The following is a 21,939-nucleotide window of genomic DNA, read 5'->3' as shown; positions in this document are numbered from 1 at the left end:
TCTTGGGTTTGAGCAGGAGGTCTGATTATTTGAGCCATATTTCTACAGAGGAGAAAGATTTTTAACTAATGTCTTGGAGCTTATTTATTGTTGAGACCGCCCATATTAATGTTGAGTCATCTGCATACTGAACTAAACTATCATGGTGAGTGGAGCTGTGGTGGTCATTAATAAATATATTAAATATGAGGGGGACCCAGGATACAGCCCTGAGGGACACCTGTAGTAACTGGCTGAAAGGATGAGTAGGTTTGTTGCCATTTAATGGCTTGTTGCCTTCCAGATAGGTAGCTAAGAAACCACAACAAGGAGTATTGTGAAAGTCCTATTAAGGAAAGTTGAATGAGCAGTTGCTGGTGTGAGATAGTATCAAATGCCTTTGACAAGTCTAAGAACACGGTGGACACAAGCCGGCCATTGTTTCTATGTTAGTTTACTATATTTTCAAAATGTAGTAGAGCAGCAGAGGTGCTGTGCTGGGGTCTAAAGCCATGTTGTGTTTCTGAGAGCAAGATATTTGAGGTTAGGTGTTGTATCAGTTGCATATGGATACATTTCTCTAATATTTTGGAGAGGGGGAGAGAATCACTATTGGTCTGTAGTTATTAAACTCTGTAGATGTGCCGCCTTTGTGCAGTGGTATGACGTAGGATTTTTTCCAAATTGATAGGCCGGATCTTTCTGCTATGGACCTATTAATCAGTATGGACACAAGGAAGGCTATGACTTCTGTTGTCATTTTTAGGTAGTCTGAAGGTAGTTGGTCTACAGGTACAGGAGTGGTTTTTAGTTTAAGAAGCAGCTTCCTTATGTACGATATAGGTACTAGACTAAAACTGAAGAGTTGTGGGTGGTTTTGTGTGAATAGGGGTAGAGAGAGGGGGGTAGATGTATTAGTGTCTAAGTGAGATAATATTGATTGTCTAAAGTAGGAATTAAACTGTGTGGTGATAGTCTGACATATTGTCTGTTTGTGGAGAGGGAGTGGCGGTGTTGCCAGGGTGGAGTAGTTTATTTAGTCTTGAACAAAAAAGTTTTTGTTGTTTTTATGTTTGTGTTGTGGGTTGGTATAATGTGTTTGTTTGTCATGTTTGACATTGAATTTTGCAAGGTTTCTAGGATATCTAAATTGCTGGAAGGCACTTTGAATTCTATTTTTATACCAATTTTTCCAGGCTTTATCCCTTTTTATCATGATTTTTATTTGTTTCTTTTGTCAGTCGTAGTGCGGAGTTGGCCTTTACTCTTTTATTACATTCTGAAGCTAGATTATTTAAGCTCTTTAAGAATATGTTATTAAAATTTCTTCAGCAGTATCTAGTGGCATTGCTCTAAGTACATTCTAGTTATATTTAGTGTTTCATTGAGAATATCTTTGCTGAAATTGGTTGTATTTCATATTTGATTATAGATAATATGTTTATGTAGGGTATGGTGAGTTCTAATAGCATATGTTGGTATGTGGTTGCTTATGCTATCTGAGAGGCAGCCTACTTTTGTCAGTGTGTCTGGTTTGTTTGTAAGAATCCAGTTTAATGCTGAGTGTCTCCCCAAAGTTTTATTGATTCTAGTAGGTGTGGTTATCAGTTGTCTGACGTTGTACACATTTATGGATTCAATGGAGATACTGAAATTTATGAATTCTAGTCTATATTTAAGTCTCCAAGTATAGCTTCAATATTCATTTGTTGGGATATCCAGTATAGGATACTTTCAGCAATAGCAATGTTATTCTCTGGTGATATATAAATTGCTGTTAAACGTAGTTTTCCTAATGTTGATTTTCAGGATTGTTATTAGAAGTTTAGTATGGTTAAATTTGGGTATTTCCTGTGGAAGTAAGGTGATGGTTAGGGAATTTGGGTCTATATTAGATCACTGAATGCTTAAAAAAGTGAATGGTGATTAATTGACCCTATGTAAGCGAAAGCTTACAATGTCGAACTGTTAGAACAATCGCCGTTCCAACAAAAAAAAAACACTTTAAACATTACATTGAGTGGGGGCTTCACCCCCACACCCCCCTACTTAAATATACCCACTCTGAGACCACACTACAGTGCCAAAAATGGCAAAGTAACGAAGCAGCCAAGTTATTTACATAGAAATTTACATTGGCATTGGCAGTTAAAACTTAATATTAAGATGTTAAGAACTTTGCTTTTTCTTCTTTCCTATATTTATTGAATTGTTCCATGGAGTTAATTGTGTCTGACTGTTGCTCCTTTTCCCACTATCTGTTCCTTTACCTTATCTTTCTGTTTTGTTTACATAAATTTAAATAACATTTTGTTAAAAAAAGCAGTTATATAGCATGGCACTGAAGGTTTTGGAGCTAGCTTTATAAATGAGCAACCACATAATTGCAATTTATTTGCCAAGGGGATAAATCCTTTGAGCAGATATTCTCAACCACAAGAGCCACATAAATCTTAAATGGCAGTTGAGTCATCAAGCATTTCATCATCTTTTGAATATTTGGGGAGTCCTGCCTTTAATACTTTTGTCACACCACACCTTTACTGTTTTATAAGGGCACAGTTTTTCTGATTCAGGGGATCTTCCTAAAGACAAACTACAAGAGAGCTGAGGTGATTTTGGTAAGTCTGTTTTGTATTAGAGAACCATGACCCCCCTTTCTTCAGATCTAAATAGATTCATGATGTATGACTGCATCAAGCAATCCCAGATAGCAACACCCCATCATCATTGACCTGAGCTGAATATGACCCAAAGTCCAAAACCATTGTGCATGTAACTGTGCACTATAAAGCACTGTAGTTGTGTGCATCACACAGATGTCACTGTAGAACACTGATTGTTTGTACCTTGACAGCTACTGTAGTTAAGGAAGCATGTGGGGGAGAGTGGTATTAAGCGAGTTCAGTTTTGTGCAAGTCATGAATGTGCATGCAGGTAGATTCATGTTGGCTGTACAATGAACTGCTGATCACTTGCAATCTCTGTCTCCACTGGTCATTCTACATGGTGTCAGAAGTGAGATACCAACTAAACATCATCCAAGTGTAATAAACGATTTAAGTGCAAAGGTAAACAAATATACTTTGACGGCATGGCAGATGGATTTCGCAGACCCGGACCACTGGTGTTTGATGGCAATGTCGCAGAGAACTGGCGTGTGTTTGCACAAGAAAATATGATATTTTCATAGCAGCTGCACATTCAGATGCACATTAAGATGCATGCACACGAGCATTTATACTTCTCAATTTGGCAGGCTCAGAGTGAGAACATTCTTTCATAGATTCACCTGCTGTTTATGCAGAAGAGATAGAAAGCCACCATGTCATTGCTCAGGCTGAGACCTGTGAAGATCCAGAATGTTTAAAGGTAAAATTTCAAGGACTGTGTAACCCCAAAATGAATATAACGATAGAGAGACATAAATTCAATACAAGAAATAAAAATTCTAGTGAAACTATGGAAGCATGTGTTACCGACTTAAGAAATAAAGCAAGGACATGTACATTTGGGGATCTACAAGACAATTTAATAAAAGACTGCCTTGTTTGTGGCATTAATAATGACACAGTAAGAAACATTCTAGTGAATTAATGTTGATTAAAACAATTGAAATTTGTCAGCTACACGAACTCACAGAAAAACATATTAGTATACTTGCAATATCTGTGGCTGCGAATGTCAACAGTGTGCAACAAAAAACTAAGACAATAAGGCCTCATAACTGTAATTCGAAGAGTTGTGCCATATTACCTCCCATTGTTAACCGTCACAATTTTGGGGACAGTCACAAACCTAAATGAGAGAAGTGTTTAGCCTATGATTAAGTGTCATAAATGCAAAAAGTGGAATCATTTCAAAAAGTTCTTTAGTTCGGCACAGACTCATGATAAAATTTCAGAGACAGTGGATTAAATTGAGAGTGTAGCAGACCCTAACTGCAGTGCTGAAACTTTTTATGTTGTTGGTGTTTCTGTGGTTGGCGAGATAGTCAACACAGTGGACTCTCACTTGTCAGCAAAGAGTGAAATATTTTGTACCATACAAATTAATGGGAAGCCAGTAGAGCTTAAAGTAGACACTAGATCCAAATGTAATGTTCTATCAGCAAAAGTTTATGGAAAATTAAAAGCTGGAGAGAACCTCAACTCAACAAGGAGTACAAAACTAGTTGCTTATAGTGGAGAAGAAATTCAGACAGATAGTGCTGTAGTTCTCCTAGCCATTCTGTAGATAACCATTATGATTTACAATTCTATGTAGTTCGAAGAGATGTAGTCATTACTAAGCCTAGAAGACAGCCTAAAAATTTTTGATTTCACTCAATAAAGAAGTGCACCACTTGAATACAAATGAAAATTATAGTTTTTCGCAATGTATCTTCAAAGAATATGCTGACATCTTCAAAGATGAACTTGGTAAACTTCCAGTTACGTATTCTATGAAGCTGAATCACAAAATATACCTAGTCGTTAGACCTGCATGTAAAGTCCCTGTAACAATGCAAAGTAAAGTAAAAGCATAATTAGACAGAATGGTGCATTTGGTTATTATTACTCCTGTGGCAGAGCCTACCGAATGGGTATCATCCATGGAGGCAGTCCACAAGAAAAGCTAGGTTGATATTCATATATGCATTGATCCTAGAGACTTAAATAAAGCCCTCAAACTTCCTCATTATCCAGTGCACACAGTAGCGGTGGTAGCAGCACTGATGCCAAATTCGACTGTTTTCTCAGTTTTAGATGCCAAGAACTCATTTTGGCAATCTCCCCGGATCACATATTTATTTATTTACCAGGAAATTCCGACTGGACACAGGTTCTTTTTCAGTGGAGACCCAGGGAGAAAAACTCCACAGATAGTAAAAATGAGAAATAATAATGACATTCAGTAACAAAAATGATGACATATATTAGAGAGCTTTGGAACAGATTATAGTCATGAGAAATATAAATATAAACAATAAAGTTTGAACAATAATACAAACTTACAGTTTGAACAATATAAACAGATTAATATGCATAGTAGTATATAGTAGTAATATGTTGTCGAGTACACTAAGCAAGGAAACTAGTATATATTCATTAAATTACCTTTATGGTAAATGAAGATTAATTCAGCCAGAGTGGGGGATGAGAGCAGAGAGAGAGAGCAGAAGGGGGTGGGGGTATTTAGTTAGGGTTTGGACAAGGACAGAACCAGTGAGTTTTTAGATGTAGTTTAAGTGCAGTCTTGAAATGACTGGAGGAAGTTAGGGTAGTAATGGTGGGGGGCAGGTTATTCCAAAGCTTGGATATGGCACAGGAAAATAGTGATTCTCCTGCAGTGTTTTTGCCTTTGGTGATCTGGAGGAGATTTATTGTTGCTGGAGTGTAGGGGTCTGGAGGAGTAGTAGGGCTGGGGAAGTGATTGAAGTGATGGAATTTTGAGAGGGTGGTTTACAAGTTTGTGGGAAAAGGAGAGTTGATTCAGATGAAGAAGTTGTGGGAGCTGGAACCAGTCTAGTTCTCTAAGGGAGTGGTGGCTGTGGTAGGGAGACACAGTGGTGGCTGCTGTAGGGAGCACCAGTGGCGAGTTTAGCAGTTTTGTTGTAGCAAGTCTGTAGCTTATGTCTGATGTCTAAGATTAGTAAGTATGGGAGATGCATAGAGTAAGATGGAGATTATTTGGGAGTTTGCAATAGAGATTCTAGCAGTTTTGATGAGGTATTGGTTGTTTCTATAAAAGGCGCCAAGTTTCTTGTGAACTTTTTTTATAGTAAGGGATATTTGGGTGTTGAATTTGAGATTATTGTCAATCTCCACTCTGAGTAGTTTGGTGTGACCTGATAGAGAGATGGAGGTATTGTCTTTGGCAAATATATTGAAGTGAGGGGAGTTTGGGGTAGATTTGGATGGTTGAAAGACGAGGAGTTTGGTCTTATTGGGGTTAAGTAGAAGCTGGGAGTTGGAGAGCCAGCTTTCTATGGATGAGAAAGATTCTTGTGTGATTTGTTGGTGTTCAGGTAAAGTGGGGCAGAGCAAATGAGGGTGGAATCATCAGCGTAATGCATGAGAGAGGCTTGTTTGGTGGCAGTGTGCAGGTTGTTGGTGAAAAGGGAGAATAGTAGGGGGCTGAGGATGGAACCTTGGGGGACACCAAGGGTAACTGGAAGATGAGGGGGAAAGGGTGTTTTCCCAGACAACTGATTGATGGCGGCCATGGAAGTAGCTGTGGAACCAGTTTGTGGCTGGCTTGGAGAAAGAGAGGTTGGAGAGAGCAGAGAGTAGAAATTTGTGTGATACAATGTCAAAGGCCTTAGATAGCTCGAGAAACATGGCAGAGTAGAAGAGGCCATTGTTTTTGATCTGAAGGATAGTGTTAGTGAAGGCGAGCAGAGCAGTGGTCGTGCTGTGATGTGGCCTGAAACCATGTTGGGTATTAGAGAGGAGATTATTGGTTAGGAGGTAGTTAGAGACTTGAGAATTGATACATTTTTCTAGTATCTTGGAGAAAGAAGAGAGGATGGCAATGGGGCGATAATTGGAGAGGTCGGTGGATGGGCCACCTTTATGAAGGGGTATGATGTGGGATATTTTCCATAGTGATGGTACCTGGGATTCTGATATGGAGCGGTTGACTAATATGGAAATAGGATATGCTAGAACTTCAGCAGCTATTTTTGGATATTTGGCAGGGAAGTTGTCAGCAGCAAGTTTGGTGGGTTTGAGTTTTGTTAGAAATTTTTTATGTAGGAGGTGGGAACTGTTGAGAAAGAGAAAGCAGGGCAGGGTGGATTGGTGTTTGGTGAGGGGGGAGCTGATGTAGGGAAGTGTTGTTTGGTAAGAAATAGTATGGTTTCTGTGAAATGTTTGTTGAAGGACTCAGCTATACTGCTGGAGTTGGGAGGGATTGATTGTGGGGGGGTGTGTTTACTTTGCCTGGGCTGAGGATAGAGTTAATTGTAGACCAGAATAGCTTTGGGTTGTGGTTGGAAGAGTTTAGTGAAGTTTGATAATAGTGTGCCTTGTCTATTTTTATTTGTTTTTTGATCTTATTACATAGTTCAAGGAAAGATTGTCTATCTGAGGGTTTTTTTGTTAGGCACCAGTGTTCCCAGGCTTTATCTCTGGTCTTCATTAGGTCCCTGGTGGTTTTCTGTAGCCAGGTGGAGCTTTTTGTTCTAACTATGGAATATCTTATGGGGGTGATGGTGTTCAGGATGTTGAAGAAGGTGCTGTTAAAGAAGTGGATGGCCTCGTCAAGGTTGAGGTATTTTAGTGGTGACCAGTTAATATTTTGGACAGAGTAGGTAAAGGAGTGGGGGTTGAAATTAGCTTTGTTTCAGATTTGTCTGTGGGTGATGGGCTTAATACTGTTTATGTGATGTCTTAGTAGGAAGGTTAAGGAATGGTTGCTGAGGCTGTCAGGTAGACAGCCTGCTAGGTAATTGTGAGGGTCTTTGTTTACTAGGATCCAGTCAAGAGTGCTTTGATTATTAGGATTTATATCGATCCAGATGGGGGATTGTATTACTTGACAGAACCCATGGAGATTTAGGTGGAGGACTGGGTGGTGGGTATTACAAGATAGCCAGTCAATGTTAAAGTCGCCAAGGATGATAGTTTTGTGGGGTAGGGAAAGGTTGGCTCAGCTTAGGAGGTTTTCCAGAGGAGGTATATTTTGGCCTGGTGGGAAGTAGCACCCTAAGATGTTAATTGTTTTCTTTGGGTTAATTTTGAGAGTGGCATAAAGGATTTCTTCCTTGCCAGACTGAGGAGCTGATTTCTTGAGATTTTGGATATTGAGATGGTCTTTGAACAGTAGAGCTACACCACCTCCTTTCCTGAGTAGTCTGTCCTGGTGGGAGAAATTCCTCACTTTTGGTGTGAGGTTTGAACCAGGTCTCAGTTAGGATGAGAATGTCAGGGGAGTACAGATTTATGTAGGCATGGAGGTCTTGGGTTTTGTTACATATGCTCCTAATGTTTAGTGATATAGAGAGGTCCACCTAAAGTGTATGGCCCCCATTGTGGGATGTTCAAATGTGGGTCATGTAGGTGGTGTAAATATATCAAAGTGACAAAACAGGTTACCATAGGGAATATATGCCTTTCTATTAGGGGTAAATACAATTGCAACACTAAGGGTGTTGTTTATTTAGGACTATGTAATTGCTGCCCAGCTTTTTATGTTGGTCGCACTGAAAGGCCTTTGAAAAATATGATTTATGAGCATGTTTACGCAATAAGTAAATCAAATCTAAATAATGCTCTTGCAAGACATATTACATCCTACCCCTCACATGAATTTAACTTTTTAGTATTGGAAAAAGTTACTGATAAAGAAAGGGGAGGCCCAAGTGACTTAAAGCTGGATGAGAAAGAATTGATCTGGCAAATAAAACTGAATGCAGTCATAGCACCAGGCTTAAACAAAGCTATTTCTTTTAAACGTATTTTAAAATTGAGGGCTTTGTTGAGATGATTTAACGTTTTTTAATGTTTGCATATTTATGTATTTCTGGTTTTTATAACATGATAGGTAGAATTTTTATATTTGATTCCTGTAATGGTTTAATAATAATGGTTTGTGGGTCCTTTAAATGTGGGCTTGAATTTATGAATTGTTCCATGATGTCATAATTGAAATTGTCTATTTAAATGGTGTTTAATTTTCTTGTCAGTTGTCTGAAGAAGTTTGCTGAAATAGTAAACGAAAGCACTAACTTATACTCTGGTTTTCGGTGTTTTATTTCTTCCTTTTGTTTATCTGATATAAAGAGGAGGTCAGATGGCTTTTTGTTGGTTGTGATTTGAGAAATGGGGGAGTTCATAGGGAGAGGGTTTGAGGTGGTCTTAGTGATGGTGGGACCAGGGTTGGGGTGGATATCTCCACTGAGGGCTACTTTAGAGAGGTAGTTAAACATGTGCTTTATATAAGCAGTGAAATGCTGGTCATATTTTTGGGATATTTTATGTTTAAGTGTGGTGGGAGTATGGTTGTAGGGTAGGTGAACTGAGAAGAGGTTTTTAGTAGGAGGGTTTCTTCTCTGCTAACGTTCAGCACACCATTTGGGAGATACAGGATTTTTAAGCATGCCATTTAGAATCAATTCTGCCAGTGAAGTATTCCAGCATGCCATGGAACAGATATTTGCTGGATATCCTTGTGCCATTATTGTGGATGACATTATTGTTGGAGGCAATGGCAAAAACTAGCATAACAGAAATCTTGGGAAAGTTGTAGACCATGCACATGAGGTCAACCTCAATCTAAATCCTTTAAAATGTAAATTCAAACTGAAAGAAGTCAACTACATTGGCCACATGTTCACAAGTTCAGGGATACAGTGAGATCCATCAAAGATAATAGCAATCAGTGACATGCCAGTCCCAGAGAATGTTACATCTTTACAGCGTTTTCTGGATATGATTAATTATTTGGGAAAATTCATCCCAAATCTTAGTGAACTTTCTGCACCATTGCATGAGCTGACACGTAAAGATATAAAATGGTCATGGCAAGAGGCATTTGATACTTTGAAAAAGAATATTACCAGTCCACTCACACTAAGATACTATGATATCCATAAGCCTCTGACACTCTCCTGTGAAGCCTCTCAGTATGGCCTTCATGCAGCTTATCTTCATGAGGGCATTCCAATTGCATATGCATCCCGTACCCTGACTCAAACAGAGATGCACTATGTCCAAATAGGAAAAGAACTTCTTACTGTTGTGTTTGCATGTTCCAAATTCAATGACTATATATACAGAAGGGCAATACACATTGAAACAGATCACCAACCACTAGTAACAATTTTGAACAAGCCAATACACACAGCCCCAGCCCGATTGCAATGCATGATGTTAAGGCTACAAGAATACAGCTACCCCCCCTATTGTCTACATGAAAGGCAAGCACATGTATCTTGATGATACCTTTTCATGCACTCCCAGAAAGATGAGAAAATAACACAAAAGTGAGACAGCTGATTTTGAAGTCATGGAAGTCAAACAGATTTCATTATCATGGCTTGATGAGTTAAGAAATCTCACTCCTAAAGACCCAGTTCTCCAAGAACTGAGTAATATCACCAACCAAGGCTGGACAATCCATCAAACAAGTTTGCTAGTTGAAATTTAGCTGTATTTCCCATTCAGGTATGAGCTGATAGTGGAAGATGGCATCATTTGAAAGTAGTAATTCCTAAATCATTGCAAAAGGACTATATACAAATTCTGCAAAGAGGCCACCTCGGCACTGAATCAACTAAAAACAGAGCAAGAAGCATTGTGTTCTGGCCCTCAATTCCCAAAAATATTTAAAGAGACACTTTTTCATATTCAGTTTGTAAAGTATCCTCACATCAGCAAAAAGTACCTCTTCAATTACACCCAATCTCTGATTTACCACGGTCAACAGTAGCAGCAGATATTTTCAAATGGAATGGTCAACACTACCTGGTCCTGGCTGATTCCTACTCTGGATGATTTGAAGTCGACTTACTCCATGATTTGACATCTGGTACAGTAATTCCAAAACTAAAGAGGCACTTCTCAGTCCATGGCAGCCCACATAAAGTCATCTCGGATAACGGTGCACAATTCACGAGTCACCTGTTTAAAGACTCTGCTGCATCATGGGACTTTATTCATGTAACCAGCAGTCCCGAATACCCACAAACTAATGGTCTGGCTGAGTCTGAGTCTATAGTGCAAAGCATTTAATGGAAAAGTCCAAAAGAGATGAAACTGATGTATTCCCCGACTTACTAAACCTTCTAAACATTCCTCATGACCAAACACTTGGTTCACCAGCTCAAAGACTGTTGTCCATTCAAACGAGAATGACTCTTCCAGTTAGCAAACAGCTGTTAATGCCTACCTCGAAGAGTAATAAGGTAGTCAAAGCTCAATTATTGAAAAAGTGTTGCTCACAGAAGTTATGCTATGACAAAACCAGCAGGCCTCTTTGACCACTGTTGCAAGGTGAAGTTTGAATGCAGACTTCAAAAGGCCACGACCATGTAGGTATTGTGAAGGACATTTTTGGTGAACCAAGGTCCTATATAATTCAATCCGAAGGAGTAGACTACAAGAGAAATCACAGACATATTTTGCCTGTCCTAAAGCCCAAACCACAACAGATTGAATTTCTTGGTGATTCCATTTCCTCGAGTGAATTGCCAATGCCACCCAATCCACTTCAAGAAGACTGACCACCTTATTCAAATGGTTCCTAAATACAAAGCAATATTTCAGTACTGAATAAACTTTTAAGGACAGTCCCTGTTTCTGATTCAAATCAAAATCTGCATGTGACGCAGGCAGGGAGAGTCTGCAAACCTAATCCTAAATATATACAATGAATTGGACTTGAAATCAGACTGGACATGTTGAATTGTTAATGTATGTTTAACTCTGGAATGAGTTTAAAGAAATATTAAAGTAAATTTGTCCATTTATTTGAAATCAAGAACAAAAGTTAAAGAGGGAGGATGTAGAACACTGATTGTTTGTACCTTGACATCTACTGTAGTTAAGGAAGCACGTGGAGGAGGGCAGTGTTAAGCAAGTTCAGTTATGTGCAATTCATGAATGTACATGAAGGTGGATTCATGTTGGCTGTACAATAAACTGCTGATAACTTGCAATCTCTGTCTCCACTGGTCATTCTACAGTCACCATGTTGTCTAGTGCACAGTGACTCACTCTGCAGGGGTTGGACATTGGGGTTTACCTTACTGACACGAGGTACAGGATTTGGTTCTCACCTTTGGGAAGCATGGTTAGGCTTACAAAGGCCTCTTGGTGTTGTTAGCCAAGTAGTTACCTATGAACATATGAACATGCCAGCTTCGTATCATTGAGAATGGTGGGTGACCAGCTAAGATTTTGGAGAGTTGGTTATGGCCAATGCAATTGCAGCAAATTGTCAGGCAGTTGTATATCAGGACTCCATCTAGACTCCTAAACTTTAGTGGCCTGTCATAAAAAAAATCTGTCTCATCAACAGAAGAGAGTGCTCTATTCAGCTCTATGTAGACAACCTGGTGACTAGAAAATTAACACTGCTAATCCTAGCAGTTCTAATATTTTCTCTAAAGATTTTAGAATTTTGCAGGAGGCCTAAAGTCCTGCTAGAAAGACCTACTTATCATAAGAGTACATTTTCTTTTCGGTGTCAGACCAAGGGCCTTTTCTTATTACTGTCAAAATTCTCTTTCATCCTAAATTATTTAAGCACCTTTTTGACACGATGATAGCTCACCCCCCCCCAATCTAGATTCACTTTTTTGCTTTATTGACTTGTTCACCTTCAGACCTCATTTTCACATTTACTGTAGTGAAACTGGTCTTGAAAGGAATACTACATCTGAAACACTCAAAGAAGAATTTCAATTGGTCTTTGTTTTGAAAACCTAAAACCTTCACTACCAGCCTATATGATCCAACGTTTTTTGATTCTGAAAGTAGCCTTCCTAGTGGCTTTTTAGCCTACCCTAGATGGTGTATTATAAGTGTGACGACCATGCCCTGGCCCAGCAATCACGGAGCCTCAATCCTCACCACTAACACCAGGGAGGTTGTCTCCTAGAAGAGAGGAAAGGATAACTAATACACACAGTAAAGTACAATTTCCCTTAAGTGCACACAGAGATCACAGTCAGTCTGGGGCTGGTTGCTCCCTTGCTCACCAGGTCACCAGGTCCCCAATAAGACTCCCCACTGGCACAGCTATAGAGTCCAGGACTCAGCTTAGCTGGGCAAGCTAAAACCTCCAGTACCCTCTCTGTCCAACCAGTGCTTTGTGTCCCTGCCCAAGTAGCTGACACAACACACAAACACTTTGAGATAAGTATTTATACAACTTCACAGACACTCCTGGGAAAGGCTGACACAGATTCTCCAGCTGTGCCCCTTTACCCAGACCATACGGTAGTAATACCTGCCACCACCCAGCTAATAATATCAGCTACTAAAAGGCCCTTAAAAGGGTGTCCAATTATTACTGTGCAATATTATTATCCAATGGTAATGTGACTATTCAGTCTAGGCTTATTGGAAGGGCTTAGACAGTAAACTCTATAAATATATAATGTACTTTAAAGCATACTTTATCTTTACATAAACCAGCCACAGGTAGAAGGTTTTAAAAATATGTAATAATAAATAAATAAAACACAAGACAAAACTACTACACCACAGAGAGTGCAATGTTGTCACATATTTTGCAGTTCCACATTTCACTGTATTCTCTTACACTCAAAGAAACATGCCTGTATTTTACATTTATTTACAAATGCCAGAATTATATTTCAAATTCTATTTGACTAGGCTGGCAGCTGTTTTTGTAGTGCCCACACTATGGCTAGACATTCCTTTTCTACCGCTGCATAGCATTCCTCCCTGGGTTGGAGCCTACAACTGAGATAAACCACTGAGTACTCTTCTCCCTCTGAAGAAATCTGGCTAAGTACAGCCCCCACCCCATACATTGAAGCATCCACCTGCACAACAAATTCTTTGCTATAGTCTGGACTGGCTAACACAGGGGTCCTCCCAAAGCTTCCCTAAGCATCTGAAATGCCTCCTCACATGCTGGGGTCCACACTACCTTATCTGGCCTGTTCTTCCTTGTCAGGTCTGTGAGGGGAGCAGCTATGGTACTATAATTGGGAACGAACTTTCTGTAGTACCCTGCTGTCCCCAAGAATGCCCACCTGCTTTTTGGTAACAGGTGCAGGCCATGCCTGAATAGCTTCCACTTTGGCTGGTTCTGGCCTTATCTTACCACTCCCCACTCTATGTTCTAGGTAGGAGACCTCTGCCATACCTACCTGACATTTGCTCGGCTTAATGGTCAACCCTGCCCTCTGTAGTCTGCCCAGCACCTCCCTAACATGCCGAAGGTGCACCTACCAGGAATAGCTGTAGATAGCAATATCATTCATGTAAACAAGGGCAAACCCTCCTGCTCCTGCTAAGATATGATCTACCAGCCTCTGGAAAGTTGCTGGGGCATTCTTCATCCCAAAGGGCATCTTTGTGAACTCATACAAGCCAAAAGGAGTCACAAAGGCTGACTTCTCTCTAACACTGGGAGTCAAGGGCACCTGCCATTAACCCTTGGTAAGACCAATGGTTGTAAGATACTTAGCCCCACCCAGCTGTTCTAGGGCCTCATCTGTCCTAGGCATGGGGTAAGCATCTGCATCTGTGTGACTATTTAATTTCCTGTAATCCACACAGAACCTGGTGCTGCCATCCTTCTTTGGCACCAGTACCACTGGGGAGGCCCAGGGACTGTTGGACTCCTGAATCACCCCTAGTTCCAACATCTCCTGTACCTCTTCCCTCAGAGTCTGTTTGACTCTCTCAGGCACCCTATAAGGGGCCTGCCTAATAGGCCTTTGGGGTCCTGTATCCACCTGGTGCTGCACCAGGAGGGTGCCCCCTAGTTTCTCAGTGAACATATCCCCAAATTCCTGCAACACTGCTCGGACTTCTTGAACCTGGGTAGGAGATAGCTGCTGGGACATTGCTACCCCTTTCACTGAGGTGTCAGCCCGAGCCTCACTGAGGAGATCAGTCACAAGATCTCTCTCAGAAGGTTTTAAAAATATTTAATAATAAATAATTAAAACACAAGACAAATCTACTACACCACAGAGATATCTAAGAGTTCAGAGATCGCATAGAAACTTAAAATAATACAGTAGGACAGGTCTGATTTCAAAGAAAAATACCTAATTAATCTTTACTAGCTTTAACTATTCCTACAAGAAATCACAGTGCTAAAACTTACATGTGAGCATAAGCAGAGTGCTGAGTTAGATATCCAAGATCAAAATGCTTTTGGTCTCTTGTGAGAAATAGTATTTAAACATTACTAACAAACATGTCTCTAAGGCCCTCCTAAATTACATCATTTTTGGCACTTAGTCTGGAGTTCTCAGGCCACAAACTGCATTATTTAGCAATTTAACACCTGCTCAGAAAGTTACAACAATATGTCATTTCACATGTATACTCTAACGGAAACCAGAGCAATAAAGCACATTCTACATTTAAATTCTGGTCATAAACTTTAACCTTAAAACAATTGGCATGAAACCTTCATCCAGACTCACTGGAGCCGAATTCTAACATGAAAGGGTCACAACATGCTTCACTGGGCCAGTAGAGTGCAATGTTGTCACATATTTTGCAGTTCCACATTTCACAGTATTCTTTTACACTCAAGAAAACATGACTGTATTTTACATATATTTACAAATGCCAGAATTATATATTAAATTCTATTTGACTAGGCTGGCAGCCTTCGCCCATCTCTCCCCAATCGTCACAATAAGAACAGAATTAATTGTCCACAAATTCTTTGTCTATATGTAAAGTGATGTCAATTAAGTTATTGCTCTAAATGAAAAGATAGATATATGGATAGATAGACAGATATATAGAGAGACATACTGATCACATGGATTATCCGAGGCAGTTTTCTAACACTAGCCAGTTAGAAAAGCTGAGAAATAAAAAAGTATTCTTCAAGTTGTACTGGGTTTACTTGTAACTTAAAATAAAAGTTCTATGTTTTTTTTTTCCAAGTTGTATTGTGTTCTGTTCTGCTACTGATAAGAAAACTGGTGTAGGAGAGTCCAGGGCTGTTTATATCAGAGATGCTTCTGCTGCAGCAGATTTTTCAGGAAATATTTTTCAGGATATGCTGATGTCATTACTTGAGCTTCTGTACACATTATCACAACGCATTACAAACTGGATGTCTATTCTAAAGTTGGGACTGGGTGGACTTTGCTTCTGTTGTGTTTCAGGAAAAGTTAGTATGTATCTTAGGTTTCTACCCAGAAACAATCAGTGCCAGCAGCACAAAAAGTATGAGAATATAGAACAACTGTGTGAGACACTCACCATAAAAGTAAATAGCTAACCTTCCCTCTTTCCCCTCTACTTTTTTTCTTCTTTTTTATTGTATTTGCTATTTTTGTGCTGTGCTGTGGCATAATTCTGAGAAGGACTGGAATATGGGCGTTGTGATACACACCTCTCCTGAATGCAGTACACTTTTTAACCTATGACAATTAATTTGAATTATTCAATCTTATTTAACTTTCTATTTAAGAGTTTATCAGCACTGAAACAATTATCTTTGTTTCCATATACATTGTATTTATATTTGATTTTAACTATGTGCAATTTTTTTATGCACATTTGGAACTTTGATTTGATTTGGTACGGGAAACGGTTATTTTTCTGTGACTAATCATGAGTTTGTTTGAGACTTGAGAGAAGTTACCAGTCAGACTGTTAAACAAAGGCAGTCTGGAGATCATACCTCTCAACTGTCTAGATTTTCGCACAATATCCAGACCTTTGCCTCATATTTTTGGTCTGTACTTCATAAAGTTTGTGGTTTTATGGCACGTCACTGAGGACTGAATTCACTAAATAATGACATACATTTCAGTTTCAGATTTCATATCCTTTGGAAAATGCATGCCAACACAAATCCTGTTATTCTAGGAACTTCCTAAGTTTATAACAGCAACATAATATATGTCCATATTGGCCTATGCCATATTTTTAGGCCCTCGGTCTCCTCATTATTTTAGGCTTTGTTCAGATTTCTGATGCTTAGAGGTTGAGAGGTATGCTGAGATTCTTAGTAGCTGAAGGTTTATACACCAGTCTCTACTGCCATCTAATGGCCATAGGATGTAAACACAAAAGTAAGCATTGATTTTGGGAAGGCATTCCTGGTGTGACATCATTACAGCTGATAATTGTTAGGAAATAATTATTACCAAAAAGACAGAAAAGATTTCAGTCATCAGCTGTAATATTGAAAGCCTCATATAAATGTTCTTCTAATGTAAAGGCAGTTGGTTAAACTGCGACTGAATCATCCAGTACCATTTAATGTTTTTCCTTCCTGGACGGCGTTAACACTATAAGACAGGTGCAATAAATATGACATGGATGTAACCAAGACTGAAGGGAGCCACATTAGGAAATACTGTGTAACATGGACAAATATTTTCAAAAAGAAAGAAATATGAGTGTAGACCTATGGAAAGACACTGAGGTACTTAAAATGTTAATATGGTTGGTAAAGCAGATATGTTCATCAGAAATGAATGGGCGTCATATAGGAACATTGTTAGAAGCAGAGGAAAGATTCATGAGGGAAATATGGACATGTTATTTAGCATAAAGAGTGCTGGCAGCATACATCAGACTGCAGTCTTAACATAACATTTCAAAATGTTTAATATAAGATCTATGCAGGAGGGTGGATTACCTGGATGTAGGCAGCTGTGATGACCAGAGGTGAAATGAGACTGTAGGAAACTGCAACTGAAATAAATTGCAAGTAAAGAAGTTAAGCAGACTTTTTATTTATTTTTTCCTAGATCTTCATGAAGAAGTTATTATGGAAGTTACTAAGTTCATGTCCTAACAAACTATTCTGGCATAGTCCAGGTACCTGAAAAACATAATTATAACTTATTAAACCACATTATTCTTACATCACCATGCACAAATCCATTTATGGTGCTGGGTCTTGTACACTGATGTACGGACAAGACATCCATCCATGGCTTCAGTGACGTAGGTTCAGGAATGAGACTGTGTTACCAGAATGGTTAGCCAAGAAGGCTAAGATGACAGTGCCATATGTCTGCACTCCTATCCTAGAGGAAAGACAGGGCAAGTCATGGCGGAAGACAAGAATCTGTCAAGCACCACAAGCAGTCTCAAGGACAGAGGTGTGACAGTTTCCGTGACTACATTCCATGACTATCATGTGCTGAAGCATGCACTGTGTATGTTGGGTGTCATTGCATTCCTCACCACCCAGAAGGCAAGCGAGTAGCTGACCACCCAACATGGATGATGGCTCCTGTCTCTATGCCAGCCTAAGTAGTAGGGTTTCTTCTTCCCAGAGACTCCTGTGGAACATCCCACAAAGGAAATATCCAGAATCATCTGTTAAAGAGGACTATAACTAACAAGTGACAGAATTATTATAGGGGTCTGTAGTCAACAGAAACTAGGTGCAGAGCTTGAGGAGCATTAAATATTGGCTTAAAATGATTTACATTGACATATACTGCTCTATAATATTGTAATATTGCAGGCTGTTCATGTTGTTTCTGCTTTTATCTCCATCTTTTGCCATTTGCTGCTTAATATATATTAACATAAAATAAATAATAATTAATGTTTCTGTAGCTCTTCAATTATCCAAAACATATGTCTCCTGCACAGTTCCCATATTTTCTATATTTATTCTCACATTATTTTCCACATACATGCTGTTTCAAATGACTGGATCATTTAATCTCAGAGTGAGGCTTGATGGTTAGTCCATTAAAAACTTTACATTGCTGATTTTCTTTTTAATTCTGTCTTTACATAATTAACTAATACGAGGAGGATGGTTCTTAACTGTTTGTTAGAAGACTGACTTGCCAAAGAGTGTGTTGAATATACAGGATCTATTTCAGCCAAAGTAACCTTCTCAGTTTAAAATTGCCCCACAAACATTTTTTTCTTCCTCCAGGATGAATTATCTTGGTGATGATTAAATTACTTAGTGGAAACACATATTTATAGTGTTTGATTTGTAATTTTGAAAGAACAAGCTTTGTTCAGTTCTTGTCATTAAATGCAGTTTCAAAGAAGTGTCTTTCTGTGAATTGTGCTATATCTTTCTGCAACATATCAACATACTTCTTCAAAGGGCAACTATGGTCAGTAAATAAAAAGACTTTATCACATTTTGATCATTGTGTATTACTAGTCCTCCTACCCCAGGTATTTGGATTACTTTATGTTTGGTCTGTCTGCCACTAAATGGCTTAAAGGGACTGTCATACTGGCATGGGTCTGTATTTCAGCTTAAGGTTCTTTCTGCTACAAAGCAATCTGAGTTCCCACATCATAACATTTTTCCTTTTCTTTTATACCAGGTTGTTCCGTCTGCGCACTCAAGGGCAGTAGTCTGAAATGCTGCTTAAGTTAAGACTTTTGTGAGAATATATTTGTAAATGTGTAATTAGTGAACACTTTGATTTTTGTTCTTTGAAATCTAAACAAACCTATATGGGCCTTTTTATTTCATTTGCTGAGAGATGTTAAATTAATTGCTTTGGTAACTGAATAGTAACTTCATTAGCTAATGTATCATTCTTTACTCACATAGTCAGCCAAATGTGTCCCAACATATCCTTGTTCTGCATGTTTCTGGCTTATTAGTATGAAAAAATATAAGGGCTAAAAACTACCATGGGAATTTAAGGCTACACCTCACAGATCAACAGCCTAGTAAGTACCTATGAACCTGTGAACCCCAGACTTATGACATGTCAATTATACTGAGCTCTGAAAGCAGAACTAGCTTGCGACTTTAATGTCAGCTTGCAACCCCAAAGCCTTAATAGGTTTATGGTGCCATTGGAAGGGGAAAAGGGCAGAATTACTAACACATTGATGTGTATGTTTTTCGTGGACCAAAAATCTTAAATGCAATCTGGGTGATACATTTCTAAAGAAAGTAACATTACAGACAATTCAAATATAGAATGGTGTATAGAAGGTGAGTAGCAGAGAAATCCACCAGAAGGGAAGAAATAGCCAAGTCATGCGATGCATACATGTGGCAGTGCATGGATCGTTTCGTACAGAGGAAAACATGTTCTGTGATTAGCACAAGTTTTATTTAGTGTGCAGCTGTCCTGTAAATCTTTGGAACTATTTTCATTTAAAGGTAAACATTGCTGTCCTATTAATATGTTATTTTAATACTCTATGAATTGTTAATGCTCTTTAATTTTGTTTGGTCTGTGTTTCTTCTGGAAGAATATTTGCTTAGAATCAATTCACTGCGTATTCAAGCAACTGTTTTCCAAGAAATGGTAAACAAAACAATGAAAAGGTACAAACATACTCTGAGAATCATTTGAAGTTTGAGACATTTCCCTCTATATGCAGGCAAGTAGAGTGAATGGTACAAAGCATCTAGTCTTTACTCCGAAGTAATTCAAAACTGGTTCAGTTATTGGGAGTAAGACTACACTTTAGTTATAGCAAGGAGCCTGATGCCTGGAGAATAGTCACTGCGGCACTTCTACACAAAGGTGGTCTCAGCTACAGACTCAGGTAATTATAGGCCCACCAGCCTCATCAGCCTTATGTGCAAAGCCATGGAACGTATCGCTAAAGACATAGGCAACTTAACTGAACAAGACCCCACTCAGGTTGGTTTTGTGAAGGACAGGTCCAGTCTCCTGAACCTAGTAAGATTTTTTGAAAAGGTTACAGAGGCCACAGACAGTGGTCACTCTCTGCACACTGCTTATCTTGACCTGTCCAAGGCTTTTGATACTATTCCCTATGCTGGGATCACTGAAAAACTATACAAGCTTAATGTAAACCCCTACAATGTCCACTGGATTAAAAACTGGCTATCCAACTGATACCCATTTTGTGAAAGTTACTGATCTACTCTGTGAATGTAAAATTGTAGCAAATAGGGTGCAAAAGGGATCAATGCTAGGCTCGTTCCTGTTTGGCATTTATTTTGCAGACATCCAGACCAATATCCCAGAAGTTAGGTTGACTAAGTTTGCTGATGGTGCTAGTGGATGGTGCAGTGGTGCAGTGGTAGCATTGTCACCTCACAGCAAAAGGTTCTCCAGTTCAAGTCTCAGCTGGGATGCCTTCTGTGCCGAGCATGCATGTCCTCCCTGCGCTCATGTAAGTTTCCTTTGGGTGCTCCAGTTTCCTTCCACGTTACAAAGACATGCATCTGGAGCATTTCTCCCTGAGCCTCCACTGAAAATTGGCTTTGTTCCAAGTTGGACTTTCCTGGTTAACAAATGTTAAATAAAATAAATAAATGATGACTGCAAGCTGGGTACTGTTGACTGTTTATCCACTGATATTAAACAGTTCCAGAAAAGGTTGGGATAGGCATTGGTGTACTAAAAATGGTCTAAAATTAAATGAGAAAAAAAAGTGCAATGTAGTAGGAGCTGGCAAAAAAGCTGGTTTCATCTCATATGTTATAAATGGTACACCTCTTCAGACAGAGATAGACATAAGACATATGGATACTTAAGTGGACAACTTTCTCTCTCTCTCTCTCTCTCTCTCTCTCTCTCTCTCATTCATTAAACTTGTTTCCACTACAGTCATGAAATCCCTCTATCTGGTCCAGTTAATTACCTAGGGAATATTTTCTAGAACCAAAGAGGCCAGAAGTCAATTTCCCACAGATAACATGCTTGCCCAACAGTTTACTAAATTCTCACTCCCCACTAGACAAGCTGTCTCAATTCTGTGACTTCCAAGGGACGAGAAACTTATTACTATCGGGAAGTGTCTAGGATAGTTTAAAATAGCCATAGCTGTTTAACGGCTAGCTCCTTTCCGGCATTTTTTGCTTGTAGGTGGCTTTCTTAAGTTTCAGCATTGCTTATTATTACATATTTACTGTTTAATGCTCTACTGTTTGTATTAGCAAAATCTGCTCTGTGCAAGCACATTACTGAGTGGTCTAGTCCAAAACCTTACTACAAATAATAGAAATAAAAACCAAATAACTAAGTCACTAATGTACTGTAAAATTTTATACTTTAGTTCAAGCCTGTATACTCACAGATCTTAACAATCCTGTGGTCTGTATAAAAAAAAAATAAAAGCGTAGGCAGCAAAAGAAAAGAAAACAAAAATGAAGAAAAATGCAATAGAAGCAAGTAATTATTAATAGCAAAACAGAAAACAAAAAGAAAGAGGACTTTTTTTCACAACATAGTTGTAAAGTTCAGACATCAGAAAAAGGCTTAAATATTTACACTAGTCAAATCCCATTACTCAATTAACTAATTAATTTAGCAAGCTGTACTGTACGTAATCAATCAAAGAGAGGCTTACCACAGTGAAT

The sequence above is a fragment of the Protopterus annectens genome, chromosome 17.part0, assembly GCF_019279795.1.
Source record: "Protopterus annectens isolate FY-2018-M chromosome 17.part0, PAN1.0, whole genome shotgun sequence".
NCBI lineage: Eukaryota > Metazoa > Chordata > Ceratodontiformes > Protopteridae > Protopterus > Protopterus annectens.
The sequence above is the reverse complement of the archived record's forward strand: the minus strand, read 5'-3'. Positions refer to the sequence as shown.